This window comes from Pan troglodytes, chromosome 6 (assembly GCF_028858775.2).
Source record: "Pan troglodytes isolate AG18354 chromosome 6, NHGRI_mPanTro3-v2.0_pri, whole genome shotgun sequence".
Classification (NCBI taxonomy): domain Eukaryota; kingdom Metazoa; phylum Chordata; class Mammalia; order Primates; family Hominidae; genus Pan; species Pan troglodytes.
Window position 1 is genome coordinate 120,621,741 of NC_072404.2, and position 16,915 is coordinate 120,638,655.

The window sequence follows — 16,915 nt, forward strand, 5'->3', positions numbered from 1 at the left end:
ACATTTAAATGTTTATAAACAGGCAATAAAAGCAGCAGTAGAGTCTGACAATTAGAGCACTAAAAAAGCCACATTATTATTAAGTTTGACACAACTCATGAGCAAAATAACCTAGAGTTAAAGGCAAGGCATATATCTAAATCAGCTCCTCTGTCAAAATAACTATTCCATACTCCCCCAACCAGACAAATGACAAAAGCTTCTAAGTAAAGGCTGAATTGTGCAGGGTAAACAACAGCAAAGCAGCATCACTTGGATAAACAACTAGCAACAAAATTAACAATCATTTTCACTTCAAGGCAGATGGCCCCTGAAAGGTGATACTTGCCTCAAAGTCCTAACTGATCAATAGTCAAGGTAACAAAATCATCATCGTCATCATCATCCTCATCATCATCATCCCTTGGGTGAGAAAAGATGCTGAGAAAAGTCTGGACAGGAGTCAGCATAAAGCACTGCTTCCCACTCCAGGAGCCTCAGGAGGTACAGTCTGTCCTTACTCCCAGGCAGCCAAGGCAGAGGCCCACGGCCTAGGCTCAGTTTGTAACATGCCCACTGGTGGTGACTCTCCAAAGAAGTCTCGAGGTCACAAGCGGCAAAACTACAGGGGAAAATCACTGGAAGGACTCAGCTTCAGTGGCAAGACACATCTAGCACCATGGCCTCAAGGCTGATCCAGTGGTTTGCCCACAGCTGCTGCCTCTCCCATTGCCCACTCTTATTACACAACCTACTTCAATCACTGTAACTAGAAATAAAATAGCCAGTCAGTTTGTATTATTTGGAACCCAGAAGCCTGAATGACAAGCTTCACCATTACACAGTCATTATTTCATTTTTGTTAAAATTAAATAATTTCTGAAAATTTGTTGTTCTGTGTTTTGATTTTAATATGAAAATCATTTTCAGTAGGAAATTAGAAATGAACACAATGAAGAAAGTAACATCATTTATAACCCCACCACCTAGACCGAAATACCCACGACCACTTTGGAGCACACTCTTCTAAGCTTTCTTCCAAAATGGACATCTTGACAAGAGAACAAAGCACGAAGGCAGTAAGCAAACTTGTGGTCTACGGAGTCATTAGGCCGGGGCAGCCAGGTAAAGTTATCATCCAATACACTTCTAAGAATGAAGGGGCTTCATTCCACTTCTCCTAATAAGCAAGCCAAAAAACACATATAAATCACAGCCATCCCTGGCAAACCAGAGTGTACAATTGCCCTACATATCTGAATAGTCCAGCCTCCTGATTAGGAAACCCTACTCTAGAAATAGTCCCATTCATCAGAAGAGGCAATGAATTATAAATTCTTCCTATATAGCACAATTTAATCAGTTGTTAAAAAGGGCAACAATAAAATAAACCTTCCTATGTTATAAGCGACCTAAAATTTTTATGAAAAACTTCTCAAACAAAAGCTACAATTTAACATCAGAAAGCACAAAGTATAGATAGCATTCCTTCCTTCCTATTAAGTCAGAAAAAAATGTCATTACAATTTATCTTTGCATAGGTCACTCAAATAAAAATATAGAGAGAACAAAGGACATTTTTCCTAAATTATCAAGGTATCACTGAGGCAGTTACATCTAGTCCTTCTCAACCAAAATAATACATCTTTGTTTTCTCCTCCTGTAAGTGGGTCAGAGCCCTTACAAATGCTGGAAGCAGGGAAACAGCCTGAACATCAAAATATATTGTTTCAAACATACTCCTAGGAGCTGACAAGATGTTCTGGGATGAGAGCAAAAAAATGGAGCCATAATTAACAAAATCTGGTTAGACGGAGTCTGACTTAAAAATAATACTCCACAATATAAAGCAACAACAGAAACCCCACTAAAGTATGGAAAATCCAAGTCTAGATTCAAATACAGTGATACATGGTTGATAAGAATAAGAAAGCCAATTCTCTGAGCTTAACATTGATCCTTTTAAACTAGGATCTTCGCAGCAGTGTCAGATTTGGCTTCCTGCCTTTCTCAGAAACTACTTACCTACAGGCTATTTTCTTACCTCTTTTCTCAAAATACTCTATTTTAAAGATGAATCCTGATGAAATTCCCTATCTCCACTGATCAAATTCTACTTACAGAAGAATAACCTCTGGATCAAATACACTGGGCACAACATAAAAGGTCTTACTCTGTTTAGGTTGCTATAACAAAATACCACCGAGTGACTTATAAAAAAGAGAAATTTATTTCTCACAGTTCTGGTGGCTGGAAGTCCAAGAACAATGTGCCGACAGACTGATTCTGGTGAGGGCTGGTTTCCTAGCTCACAGGTGGGGCCTTCCAGCTGTGTCCTCATGGTGGAAGATGCAAGGGGCCTTTCTCAGTCCTCTTTATAAGGGTACTCATCCCACTCATGAGAGCTATGTGTTGGTGATCTAATTGTCTCTCCCAAAAGCCTCACCTCCTAATACCATCACATTGGGGGTTAGGAATTCAATATATGAATTTTAGGGGAACATATTCAGACCATAGCATGGTCAAAAGTAAAACTTATTTTTATCCTTTCATGGAGCAATGGTGAAATAATCGTTCTATCTGGAGGAAGTATGGAATGAAGATACATTAAAACAATTCTTTAAACTGAGTCCTAAGAATACAGAAGAGGTATAGAAATCATGTGATTTATTATGTTTTCTACATATAAACCCTTCCTGGACAGAAATTAGGGGGCAGTGGAGGAGGAGAAGAAAAGGAAAAAAAAAAGTTTTTTTTAATTTTAAAGCCTAACCATAGATTGTAGTTTCAGAAAGTACAAGGAGAAGTGACACCAAACTTTGAACCTCACTTGACTCTAAAAATGGGAAGATCTACAGGTGATGAGAAAGAATTGGACTTTGAAATGGCAACTTTTACCATCAATTTTTTTCTGTTATGTTGCATATTAAATATGCTCAATTTATTATGGGCCTTCAATTTCCACAAATAAAATACCCGTCCAGTATGTACTGAAATACCTATCTGCTAAATATTTATAAAGTAACCTTTGTCAGTACTATGCCAGTTCACAGCCTGCAATGTTTTATTGTTATTATTCTGACTTCATTTGCCTGTTTTTTAAAGAATGTTCCAGTATCATTTTTACAAAATTGGAGGGAAGGGATTGAAAGCAAAAAGATGTAAGAACTCTTAAGTGAAAGCACAGAAATGGTGTCAGAAAATAAAATAAATTAGCTTTAAAAGGGGCTGCATGGTAAGAAAAGGATGTAAACTTTTTAAATGTTGTTTCTAAGGAACTCTAATTTTGATGCCAAAATTAGATGGTGACATATTGAGGTATATAACAGGACTGTAAAGCTAAATTTAGATGTTCCTTCTTTAAAGCATCCGCCAGCTCCTAGACCACTTATTGAATAGGTATCTTGTGCTAAACAGTTATGTACATTATTTCAGTTAAAGCTCAAAATGTGTATGCATTATAGAGAAACTGGACTCCGGAGAAGGACACCTATTTGCCCTAAGTAAACATCAGTGACCAAGTTCATATGAAAATCCTGCCTGACTCCAAAGCATGTGATCATTCCTCTAAATCAAGTTGTCCCTCATACCATCCACCCCTCTTCAGCATCTACTTTACATGCACTGTCCCCTTAAATCCTCACAACCCTATGTGAGGTGAGCATTATCATCTTTATTATAAGGATAAGGAAAACTAGCACGATGAGGTTAGGCAACTTTCCAGAATTTAGCTTCTGGTCCCTGGCTCCAAAGCCCATATATTCTATCCAATATATTTTGCTGCTTTCAGCTCTAACAATCTACAAATTTATCATCACGCAACAATCTATTCCTTTACAGGAAACCATGATTCTGTGCAGGAAGATCGAGTCAGACGTGATATTTCATTACCAGCCCAACTCTCATCTTTCTCCCTTCACACGTTCCACATCACCTCTCCTCCCAGCAAAATGACCAGACATCTTCTCATAGATTGGCATTACTATCAGCTACTCCCCCTACCACACCTATAGATGACCATAAACGATGAAGAAAAGTAGGAGGAAATGTTCCTACCAAGAAAAGGTCATTGGGGCCACTTTTACAGTCTGCCATATTCTACCTGATAATCTTACTCCAACAAGCCCAAGAATCAGGTCAAATTCAATACATATTTAAAATAAAAATTTAAATATTCCCATTGTCATTTTGATCTTATGTCATTATCAGCTAGTTGACGGCAGGCAACATTTCTAAGTCTGTGACTTCATCTATAAAATGAATATGATATCAAATGACCCTTCAACCTTAGAGCTCTAAGTTAATCTAACATACATCCCCTCTTCCTTTGCCTGCTTGTGAGAAAGCAGCTGAAAATTTGGCAGGGTGCAGTGGCTCATGCCAGTAATCCCAGAACTTTGGGAGGCTGAGGCGGGTGGAATGCTTGAGGTCAAGAGCTCAAGGCCAGCCTCACCAACATGGTGAAACCCCATCTCTACTAAAAATACAAAAGTTATCCGGGGGTGGTGGTGCACACTTGTATTCCCAGCTACTCGGGAGGCTGAGGCAGGAGAATCGCTTGAACCTGGGAGGCAGAGGTAGGAGAATCGCTTGAACCTGGGAGGCAGAGGTTGCAGTGAGCCAAGATCACCCCACTGCACTCCAGTCTGGCAAAAGGGCGAGGTTCCATCTCAATAAATAAATAAATAAATAAAAAGCAGCTGGAAATGTATAAGCAAAGGCAGATAAAACTCGACAGTAAGTAAAGCAAGTGATCATTATTAGGTTCTGCAATATACACAAGGACCTACTCAGAGGCAGGTGTGCATGCACACATGTCTAATCTGAAACAAGTGACAAAAACAATCTAGAGTTTATTCTTGCCAACCTGAAATGAATCACCTATTTTTACCTCATCTGCATTCAAGAGGGGGCCCAGACTGATGCAAAAGAGCCAATGAACCATGCTCACCATTGAGTCTCGAGGCAAGCCAGATCTCCAATCCTTAAAGTGACCTCTGGCTTGACTGCAGCTATCAACTGAACATGAGGAATGGAAAGCTACAAAAGCCTAAAGCTTACCACAGAAGTAGCATTTCAAATATAAATCTACTTCTGTATTTTATTAATTCTGGTAGAAGGTGAGGCCAGGGCTCAAAAAGCCTGGATATCTTAACATTCTAATCGTTTTTTATTCTTCTTCTTCCTTTTTAGAGACACGGTCTCACTCTGTCACTCAGGCTGGGGTATACTAACTCACCGTAGACTCCAACTCCTGGGCTCAAGTGATCCTCTCACCTCAGCCTCCACAGTAGCTGGGACTCCAGGCCCGCTACCATCCCAGCTACTTTTTCTTTTATTATCTGGGTAGATAAGGGGAATCCCTATGTTCCCCAGGCTTGTCTTAAACTCCTGGCTTCAAGCAATCCTTCCCCATCAGCCTCCCAAAGTGCAGGGATTACTTCCATGTGAGCCAATGCACCCCACCTACATTCTAATCTTAATTCTGTAAATCCAGATGATGACACTTCACAGTTGAGGAGCCTGAGATAGGATCAAAGGTGGCAAGATTACAATTAAAATCCTAAAGTCATTTGTAATCCCAACACTTTGGGAGGACAATGCAGACAGATCACCTGAGGTCAGGAGTTCAAGACTAGTCTGGCCGACATGGTGAAACCCTATCTCTACTAAAAATACACAAATTAGCCGGGCGTGGTAGTGCATGCCTTGAACCCAGGAGGTGGAGGTTGCAGTGAGCCAAGACCGCACCATTGCACTCCAGTCTGGGTAATAGAGAGAGACTCCATCTCAAAAAAAAAAAAAAAAAAACACGCCAAGCAATCTCAAATAACGAACGGTAAATTTAGGGCTGTGAAGAAAGTTGAGAATTACAATAGACTGAATTTGCAGCAAGACAAAAAAAAAATTTTAATTTCAGTTACAAAGATGTTATTATCTCTAAACCATAACACAATAAGAATCTGCAGCTCAGCAGATTACCTAAATTCACACGTGAGAAGTGGAATAAACAAAATTTACCAGTCCAATCCAGAGACCTTTGTCGGGAATTCTGGCTGCTGCCATCAATAAAATGGAACAGAAACAGCCAAGGTAACTGAGTTGGAGTCCCAACTCTGCCATTAATAAGATGAGTGTGCCTCCAAGGTTCAGAACTTGTGGGTATTTCAAACATTGAGTGGGAACTTCTAGAAGGAAAGAGTTGCCATAAAGAAGCCCCACGAGGGCTGAAGAGCTGGCAGGGGTAGAGGGCCCAAGTCCCATCCGCTGGTCAGGAGGCTTTTCCAGGCCAACCAAAACCACTGTAGTAGGTGGAGACCCCAATGAGTCCATGAGAACACAGAGAAGTTGGGGTAAAACCGCTATAAAAAGAAACATTTGCAAGGCTGTTCAGAAGGCAGTAAAACAAGAAGATGCTGTCCAATATTTCCTATTAAAAAATACAGGGCCGGGCGCGGTGGCTCACGCCTGTAATCCCAGCACTTTGGGAGGCCGAGGCTGGTGGATCATCTGAGGTCAGGAATTCAATACCAGCCTGGCCAACATGGTGAAACCCTGTGTCTACTAAAAATACAAAAATTAGCTGCACATGGTACAAGGCGCGCGCCTGTAATCCCAGCTACTCGGGAAGCTGAGGCGGGAGAATCGCTTGAACCCGGGAGGCGGAGCTTGCAGTGAGCTAAGATCGTGCCACTGCACTCCCGCCTGGGCGACAGAACGAGACTCCGTCTCAACAACAATAAAAAAATCCCAGAGTTCCACGCGGCGCCAGCCCCAGTGCGCCAGGGCCGCCTTTGGAGAGCAGCAGCCCTGGCTCTGCGCTACCCTATGGCCGTGGGCCTCAACAAGGGCCAAAAGGTGACCAAGAACGTGAGCGAGCCCAGGCACAGCCGCCGCCGCGGGCGTCTGACCAAACACACCAAGTTTGTGCGGGACATGATCCCGGAGGCATGTGGCTTCGCCCCGTACAAGCAGCACGCCAAGGAGTTACTGAAAGGTCTCCAAAGACAAACGGGTCCTCAAGTTCATCAAGAAAAGGGTGTGGGCGCACATCCGCGCCAAGAGGAAGCGGGAGGAGCAGAGCAACGTCCTGGCCGCCATGAGGAAAGCCGCTGCCAAGAAAGACTGAGCCCCCTTCCCTGCCCTCTCCCTGAAATAAAGAACAGCTTGAGAGGAAAAACAAAACAAAACAAACACACACACACACACACCTTTTTTTCTTAGTATTTCCTAACCAATTGGGAAAGAAATAAAAATCTTTATTCAAATAAAATTTGTGTCTATAGGCCAAAGAACGTGCTAGGCACCAGAAACGTGAACATGAGACAGTTAAAGCTTCTTGCGTCTAGAGCTAGTGGAGTGAAAAGCACTGAGTCTCAGTACAAAGGTCTAGATGGTGCTCTAGGAGGCAGCAGGACCCTCTGCAGTGGGATGGTAAGGGCAGCGTGCAGGGGACATGGCATCTTCTCAGTGAGGTCCAGGCAGAGGGAAGTACACATTATGAAGATAAGAAGGGTAAAAGAGCCAGAAATGGCAGGATCGGTGAGGACTTTAGATAAAGAGGACCACCAGACTGTGAACGACCTGTTTTAAGCTACATTAATGAGTCTCTTTTAGGAATATAATTCTGGGGATGATGCAAAGGGCGGAGGAACAGGAAGAGAGGCTAGTGAACAATATTTGAGGGCAAATGAGGAATGACAGATGAAAGCAGTACAGCGAGTTTTGACGGAAGCATTTGGAGAGGACTTCTGCAAAGAAACCAGTAGGATCTAGTGACCAACTAGATACAGACTACAGGGGAAAATGAGGAGATAAAGTAACTCGGGCTTCTGCATTTAGAAAACACTTTTTTTCCCCTCAAGAGACAAGTTCTCTCTGTTGCCCAGGCTAGAGTGCGGTGGTTATTCACAGGCACGATCTTCGTGCACTATGGCCTTGAACTCCTGGGCTCAAGTGATCCTCCCACCTCAGCTGCCAGAGTAGCCACAACTACAGGCACACATCATCGCACCCAGCTGGAGACACTTTTAAAAATTAAATAGCAGAGTGACAAAATGTTAGAGACAGAAGGGTCATCCCCAGGTCACTGCGAGGCAGGATAAAGCCTGTGGGCCCCACTGTTGTAGACCCTGGCAATTAACAACTAGCATGAGTAGGAAGCCTGGCAGAGAGAGGATAATGGCTCTAGCAGCTGCTGCAAAAAGAAAAGCTGGAAGGTTACATCAGCAAAAATCCTTACTATTTGCTAGAGTAAGATTAGGGAACTTAATTCTATTCTTACATAGACCTTACAAAATTTCTTGTTGCCTTCTACTTTCTTTCAAAGATATTTATGATGTTCATTTAAACACAGACAGAAAGTTACACACAGAGTAATTTCTGTCACCGACCCCAGAGCCCCTAAGGACAGCCATAAACCAAAAGGAATATTTATTCCCTCCCCCTCACCCTGCAACATTTTACAAGAAAGAAAACTGAATGAAGCACAGGCCATATGATCTATCTTTCATTACGGTCAGGAAAGATTAGACAAGATAATGAGTTTGGTTTAGGGCCAGTTATATTTGAGATGTCGATAGACATTTAGGTAGTGATGTAAAGTAGACAGCTGGACATATAGATCTGTGGCTCAGAATACAGAGCTACAGATATAAATGTGGTAGTCACCAGCCCACAAATGGTATTAACACCATGGAAACAGATGCGATCATCTTCAAAGAGAATGCAGATGAGAAGAGCAACAGACCTACGACAGTGACACTGAGGAAGGGCCAACATTTAGATAAAACCAACAAAGAAACTGAGAGGTACTGCTTTGGGTTCAACTTCTATCTACTTCTTCACTAATCAAAGACAGAAACCTTTTCTATTAAAGCATATATATATTTTTTCAGTGCCAAATATTGAAGTATTGGAGTACTGAAGACAATCAACTATAAATTTTAACAATTTCAGTAAGTTGCCAGCAGTTAGTGACAGCAATCTTTCACTTTCCCTGAACTGTCAGAGAGAAATGGATTCCACTTAAGTGACATTTCCCAATAAAGGAAGCTTTTCCCTTTTTGTGAACAGCTCATAGCTCAAATTCTTCCATAGAGCCAGGCAGGTGAGTGAGAAGCACTAAGATTCAGACAGTAAATGCTGGGTCCTAGTTCTACTGGAGTGGGCCTGTGCCTCCTAAGGGCATTCACATTCAGTCTTCTGTAGAGAAAACTTGAGGGCCCTGGTACTTGCGGTACCATGTGACCTAGAAATCCAAACCATGCTTCCATGGGCTTTTTAATGACTGCACAAGGCCACATAGTAACAAACTTTCTTACATTTATCATCTCCAAGGTCTTTTCTCCAGCTATTAACCATTTTTCTCTATATACTAACTAAGTCCTCATAAACTCTGTGTTGTAAAAGAGACAATTCAAAAAATGATCGGTTCTGTGGCTTGGGTAAGTTATCTCACAGCCTCACTTTTTTGTCTGTATAATAGAGATGATTAATAATATTGTTATGAGGACTAACTGAAAGCGTGCTTGAAGTGAGGTCGTTAATGGTGAGGAAGAGGGGAAGAGAAGGTGAGTAAATGACGATGTCCTTTAAGTACATCACTGATGATCAAAGTGCCAATAATGCCTACACAACTACAAATAACACCGGAGTGCCATACATACCAAAAAACACACACACACATAAACACACACACACACACACGCAGAAGTTATACCTTTTCTTGGTTTTTAATTTAATTGTTCAAAGTTTTTAACTATTAACTGAACAAAATATGACAATTAAATGGTACCTAACAAAATGCATCATTAAAAAGAAGAAGTTTAATTCTTGGTATTTTAATTGACTGTATTAACCACCTATTTTTTTTAAAAAAAGTTTTTTATTTTTATAGAGATGGTACCTCACTATGTTGCCCAGGCTGGTTTTGAACTCCTGGGCTTAAGTGATCCTCTTGCCTTGTGACTCCCAAAGTACTGGGATTATAGGGCATGAGCTGTCATGCTCGGCCTTAACAATCTTTTTTTTTTTTTTTTTTTTTTTGAGACAGAGTTTCACTCTTGTTGCCCAGGCTGGAGTGCAATGGTGCAACCTCCACCTCCTGGGTTCAAGCGAATCTCCTGCCTCAGCCTCTCGAGTAGCTGGGATTACAGGCATGCACCACCACACCCGATTTATTCTGTATTTTTAGTAGAGAGGGGTTTCTCCATGCTGGTCAGGCTGGTCTCGAACTGCCAACCTCAGGTGATCTGCCCGCCTCGGCCTCCCAAACTGCTGGGATTACAGGCGTGAGCCACTGTGCCCAGTCGGCCTTAACAATCTTTTAAATCATCTCCGGAAAAGGTTGCTACTACTTAAAGGAAGCAAATTTTATAGTCCTAAAAAGTCAGAATCACATTTATATTTAAACACCAGTATCCTAGCCTAAGAAATCACACAGTTCTCTTCAGATAGAAAAGAACTGGATTAGGGGTGGTGGCACAGGTACTTAATTCCAATACTTTCAGAGGATGAGGAAACAAGATTGTTTAAGTCCAGGAATCTGAGAGTAGACTGAGCAACACAGCGAGATGCCATCTTTACAAAAAATTTAAAAAAAAAAAAAAAAAGTCAGGCATGGTGGTGTGCACCTATAGTGTCAGCTACTTGGGAGGCTGTTGTGGGAGAATCATTTGAGCTCCAGGGTTGAGGCTGCAGTGAGCTATGATCATACCACTACACTCCAGCCTGGTAACAGAGCAAGACCCTACCTCTTAACAAAAAACAAACAAACAAACAAAAAAGATTTGAAACTAAAAATTCAAAGGTTAGGCCGGGCGCGATGGCTCACGCCTGTAATCCCAGCACTTTAGGAGGCCTGAGGCAGGCGGATCACGAGGTCAGGAGATTGAGACCATCCTAGCTAAAACGGTGAAACCCCGTCTCTACTAAAAAATACAAAAAAAAATTAGCCGGGCGTGGTGGTGGGCACCTGGGCTGAGGCAGGAGAACGGCGTGAACCCGGGAGGCAGAGCTTGCAATGAGCCGAGATCGTGCCACTGCACTCCAGCCTGGGTGACAGACCGAGGCTCCATCTCAAAAAAAAAAAAAAAAAAAATTCAAAGGTTAAACCAAGCTGGTGTAGGAGAGGGTGGAAAATAACAAAACTGTCAATTCTGTCCACGTGTGCTAGTTGTGTCTGTTCTATTTGATGACCAAGGACATCACACCTCGTCTCTCAGCCTTCTTGAGGCATATAAATGGAAGTGACTGGAGAAAAGACATGAAGAGCACATCCTGTTCCACACATCTGCAGCCTGATGCGGGCCACCTTGTACATATAAACAATGGACATCTTTGTTGTTCAGATATTATACTCTGAGGCATAGGGGTTTGGAGCTCCAAAACATAGCTTTTAGAGCATCTCTAATATTAACTGGTATGTGACATTCTTAAGTCATACACTTACTGGTTTTTTTAATCTACAAAGTGAGAATAAAGCCATCTACATTACTTATCAACAAGGATTTTTTTAAAGAACTAAATAGTGAACAGGAAAATGCTCTGTAAAATGAAAGGCATTTAAGTTATTTCTTCCCTGGCTAGGACACAGCTAGAAGAACAGTACTAGTATAATTTAAAATAATCATTCTTGGTTTTCTTAAAGAACAGAAAAAAAAAACTGGTCAAATTCCTTTGTACTAAGTTCCCAGACTCCAAATGCCTGAATTTCAAATACTGGAAGTTATCAGTTTATAAGAATCCCATCTAGAACCTGAGTTGTATCAATTCACCATTTTGGGCATCAGTTTTTCTATCTAATGTATAAAACAAGGGTGTAAGATGACCCAGACTTCCATGTTCTTTTCTTGCTATCATGCTTTTTCATTCCATTCATCATCCTATATATGCCTGGTCAAAATCAAGCAATAATAGTTAAATGCTTTTGAATAGCAAATAAAAAATATTAAAACGCTGCATCATTCATAAATGAACTTTTAACTTCCAAAACCTCAACTATACTGAAGTTAAAAAAAATAGTAATTCTCAAATGTGGAGATTCCTCCTAATAATCTATTCTTACGCATATGACCTAGAATAAGGATGACATATGATATGTAAATATTTTTCTCATATGAGCTCTTGTTGCCCATGTGCCTCTCAAAGCATGACCATTTCACTGAGCTAAGCGTTATTCTACTGTTAAAAAGTCGTGGCTACTTTGGCCAGGCACAGTGGCTCACGCCTATAATCTCAGCCCTATGGGAGTCCGAGGGAGGTGGATCACCTAAGGTCAGGAGTCAAGACCAGCCTGGCCAACATGGTGAAACCCTGACTCTACTAAAAATACAAAAAATTAGCCAGACATGGTGGCGGGCACCTGTAATCCCAGCTACTCAGGAGGCTGAGGCAGGAGAATCACTTGAACCCAGGAGGCGGAGGGGAGGTTGCAGTGAGCCGAGATGGTGCCATTACACTCCAGCCTGGGCAATGGGAGCAAAACTCTGTCTAAACAAACAAACAAACAAACAAACAAACATACTTTGTACCACATGCCCTTACATGCAAACAATGCAAGAAAAAATAAAACAAAAACCTGATGTGTTGCATCACTGGACAAAAGTTGGCTGTGTTGGATTTACAGAAGTATGTCATCAGTCACTGTAATTTCACATTTGGAGATATACAGGTTTTCCCTTACATGCATGCAAAACACTAGGCCACTGACTCCTAATAGGGATTTTTAAGTTCGAAATTACAAAATGTACCAAATCACACCAAGGAACTAAATGGAGCCTTGTTCTTAGAAAAAGTTAACTTCAGTAGATCTACTTTAAAAACATTTAAATTGGAAGAATATTTTTTGGAAAATGCTTGACTTGTACTGATCTAAAAGCTCTTCTCCAAATTCATCATGAATATCTGGTCCAAAGAATCGGAAAACCTTTAGTGGTCCCCATAAAACCTGTAATTCCATTAAACAAGTAGATGAACCGCTTTACTACTATGATAATCAGCTCCATTTTTTTCACCAGCTGTTAAATCTTTTCTAGCAACTCTGGGGAGGCAAGGGATAATAACTTTGTTTTTCTTCAGGAGCTAGAGGTACTGCCAAGCAGAGCCTAAACTGCCACTAGGAACATGGCTGATATTAGGGCAGCAACAGCAACAGAAGCTACTCAGGGGTACATGGCAGTGGAGGAATGAAATGAGGATGAAATGGACACTGCACAACTCATTACACCCAAACACAATTTCTTCATTTGGGTACTTTGAAATAAATACTTACATCTATGTTGAAATGAAGTAACTATAACAGGACAACGCCATAGCAATAAATACATAAATACACCTTTTCCTTCAACAAAAGGCACCCCAAAAAACTGACAGCCCTAAACTGAGGCAAAGGTCACATGTAAAAGATCTGGTGTTTCTTATATCACAGGCACCCAAGGGTTCCTCTAGAGAAGTCTTTCATTTATTCAAACACAGACTGTCAAATTATAACTGATGAATACTCAGTAAGAAAGGAGGCAAGCTTTTTTCTTTTCTTTTTTTAGAGACAGGGTCTCACTATGTTACCCAGGCTGGTCTTGAACTCCTGAGGTCAAGCTATGCTCCTGCCTTGGCCTCCCAAAGTGCTGGGATTACTGGTGTGAGCCACTGTACCCTGCCACAAGCATTTTTTATGAAAAAGACTGGGCTGAACAGCAACAACAAAAATTCTTTCCTCTAAGCTTAATCCCACAAGGCTTCCTTTTCAATAAATGAATATAATAACACCTACCATCATTTAATTGTAAACCTTCCACAGCTCTGCATTAAACAGAGGCTTCTCCTACAGGCTAAAGATTGTCCTGGTCCCAGGAAAAAGATGTCCTTTTTGCATACTGGGCCCAAAGAGTATTTTAATAATCATTAGTAATCACCATGTGGGGGTGTGTCTGGTGAAGGGTACAAGAATTGAAATTTAAATCCAAATTTGGGGGTTTTGTATTTTTTGTAAGCTCTAGCTAGACTGAATGGTAACAACAAACTGAGGCTAAATTCAGTGTCGTGGCTTGAGGGGGAAGAAGGAGCTGACTACCATCATAAACCATAATTTCTCTACTGACCTTTATGTCTTTTATCAGACAACACAGAGTTCATCTATATTAATTTATCTTTCCCTTTAAAACTGAACATTTAAGAAACTACACTCCTTTTACTTTAAGACTGTTTTATGTTAGTAGAACATTAAAAAGAGGATATAACACCAGGCAAGTAATATGATGGCAGATAACTGAATATTTTTCTCCTTAAATGATGACAGAAAATTAAGCAGCTCCTTAAAATAAAAAATGCTCAAAATAACTTTATACAAGGACAAATAACTGAGTGCAGTTTCCTTTAAATTACTAATTTGAGTTACAATGAAGGAAATAAACTCTTACCTGTAAAATATAATACTGTCAGCACAGAAAGGGCAAAAGAATTTTAAAAAAACAAAAACAGAGTAGGGTGGAGCTTAGGAAACAAAGGGCAAAAGGAAGCAATATTCGTTTAGGAACTAAAGAACAATAAAGGAAACAATCTTCATTTCTAAATTTAAAAAGAAAGGTTAAAATAACAGTTCACTGGCATTCTCATCTGAAAAGAAAAAGTTGAGTGGTTTTTGAATTTTAAAATTAGGTAAAATTAAAAATTTAATCCTTCAATCATATTAGCCACATTTAAAATGCTCATAGGTTTTACCGATATTATACTATCTTCCATCAGTGGAAGATAGACTGCCCAGAAATTCCACTTAGGCAGCACTGGCCTAAGTATTTTAAACAATTTATAGAAATGATACTTTATATATCCATTGAGTAAGAATTTCTGCAACAAAATGATTAGTGAAACATTCCAATTATCATCTTTTTTTTCTTTTTTCTTTTTTCTTTTTTTTTTGAGACAGAGTCTCCCTCTGTTGCCCAGGCTGGAGCCCAGTAGTGTGATCTCAGCTCACTGCAACCTCCTGTCTCCCGGGTTCAAGAAATTCTCATGCCTCAGCCTCCCGAGAAACTGGGACTACAGGCACGCACCACCACGTCTGGCTAATTCTTGCATTTTTAGTAGAGACAAGGTTTCATCATGTTGGCCAGGCTGGTCTCAAACTCCTGACCTCAGGGGATCTGCCCGCCTCAGCCTCCCAAAGTCCTGGGATTACAGGCGTGAGCCACCGCGCCCGACCCAAGTTAGTATCTTTAAGTTAGGATTTCTTTAATCATAATTAACTGCGTAAAACCTAGGAAAAAAATACGTAAGATTTAACAGGTCAATCACCTGTCTTTAGAAAGAAGCACCTCTAACTATGGTACTCCATTTCGATGTTTAATACCCCCAGTGTCAAGGAATTCATCCACTCTCTGTCACTCATTGTAAATGCTGCGATAATATTCCCACCAATTTCCAGAACAGATGAATAATATCTTGCTGCAAAGTCTACAGCATATCTTACAGCCTTCCATGCTAGGGGGAAAAATATATTTCTTTAGACTTTCTTTAAAAGACCTTACTTCATGCCCACAGGAAAATGTGCATGTATTATCTACAAACATCCTTGCTAAAACCTTTCAATGGCTCTTGGTAAACGTCAGCATAAAATTCAAAGACCTTTCTTTGCCACCTGGTCACTATATACCCCTCTCATCTATTTTCCCATCCTCTCCTCCATCTCTTTTCCCGCTTATGCAAGTATTTAGAGTTTCAAGATGGTGCCACAATGTTTCATTTCACCCTGATTTCTCAGATGCTGTTTCCTGGAATACTATTTAGACTAGATCCAAGCCATCCTGAGACTACACAGAGAGCACGCCCCTGTCCCCCACAAAAGTAATTCAAACTCCAGAAAGAAAAATGAAAAGGTCTTGACCAAAAAGGTGATTACATTTTAGAACTGTCTTAGAAGGGGAACAAAATTAAGTAGTAATTTTATTGTAGTGCAACAAAATTAAGTCATTGAAAATATATTGAGCAACCAATCACGAGGCCATGGTTGAAAAGGTAAGGTTAGAGAATCTTAATTCCTGTACATCCTTATTTAAAAAACAAACAAACAAAAAAAAAAAACAAGCCAGCCATCTGTGTTGAATGTTTTGTCACCTGTTTAGAGAGGCTTGAATCACGTAACTTCTTGAAATCCTTACAAAATTTAGATTCATTAGCATAAATAGAATACCCAAATTTTCTCAGTGACTATGTCACTTAACTGCTAACATCTTATCAATGGCTCATTTAGCTGTTTCGTAAATGCTTGACTGAATATAAGAATCTATTGATGAATCTTTTACCTCGTTACAGCTGATTTTACTGATCTTTGACTTACCCACACCCAATTAACACAGAAAGTACCACAATAATACTTAACTTTTACTAGAGTAAAGACCTAAAGAACAGAGACTAGTAAGTCAACACTATCTGGAATATTCTTCAATGTCATCTATACGACATTCAAAAAGAGGCTGTTTTGAGAATTTCAAGTGAGGGTGTAAGTTAAAAGGTTCTCTTATACACTGCCAATGACAACGTAAAGGTGTATCTTTCTGAAAAACAAACACTCCTTTATCAAGAGCCTTACAAATTGGCTTCACAAGCGATTCCATTTCTAAGACTCAATCAATAAAATTATGTACATCCATCCATATCATGAACTCAGTTCTATGCAACCTTTATAAATGATACTATAGATGATTATTTAATAACATAAGAAAATTTGCATATGTTAAGTATAAAATGCCAGTTTGAAAATCATTTCTCAGTATGATACTGGATTATACGGTTGGTGATGATGTTATCGTTAAAGTACATCTGCTTGTTTTTTTGTTGTTGTTGTTGTTATTGTTGTTGTTGTTTTGAGACAGAGTCTCGCCCCGTCACCCAGGCTGGAGTGCAGTGGTGTGGTCTTGGCTCGCTGTAGCCTTTGCCTACT

At 40.3% G+C, this 16,915-nt stretch overlaps 1 protein-coding gene and 1 pseudogene across 33 annotated transcripts in view; one reads left to right on the forward strand and one right to left on the reverse strand.

Annotated features, from left to right (window-relative positions):
• The window catches only part of SRPK2 (SRSF protein kinase 2), a 288,551-nt gene that overhangs the window by 125,187 nt on the left and 146,449 nt on the right, over positions 1 to 16,915 (reverse strand).
• LOC107975909 (large ribosomal subunit protein eL36-like) lies at positions 1,023 to 7,170 on the forward strand (annotated as a pseudogene).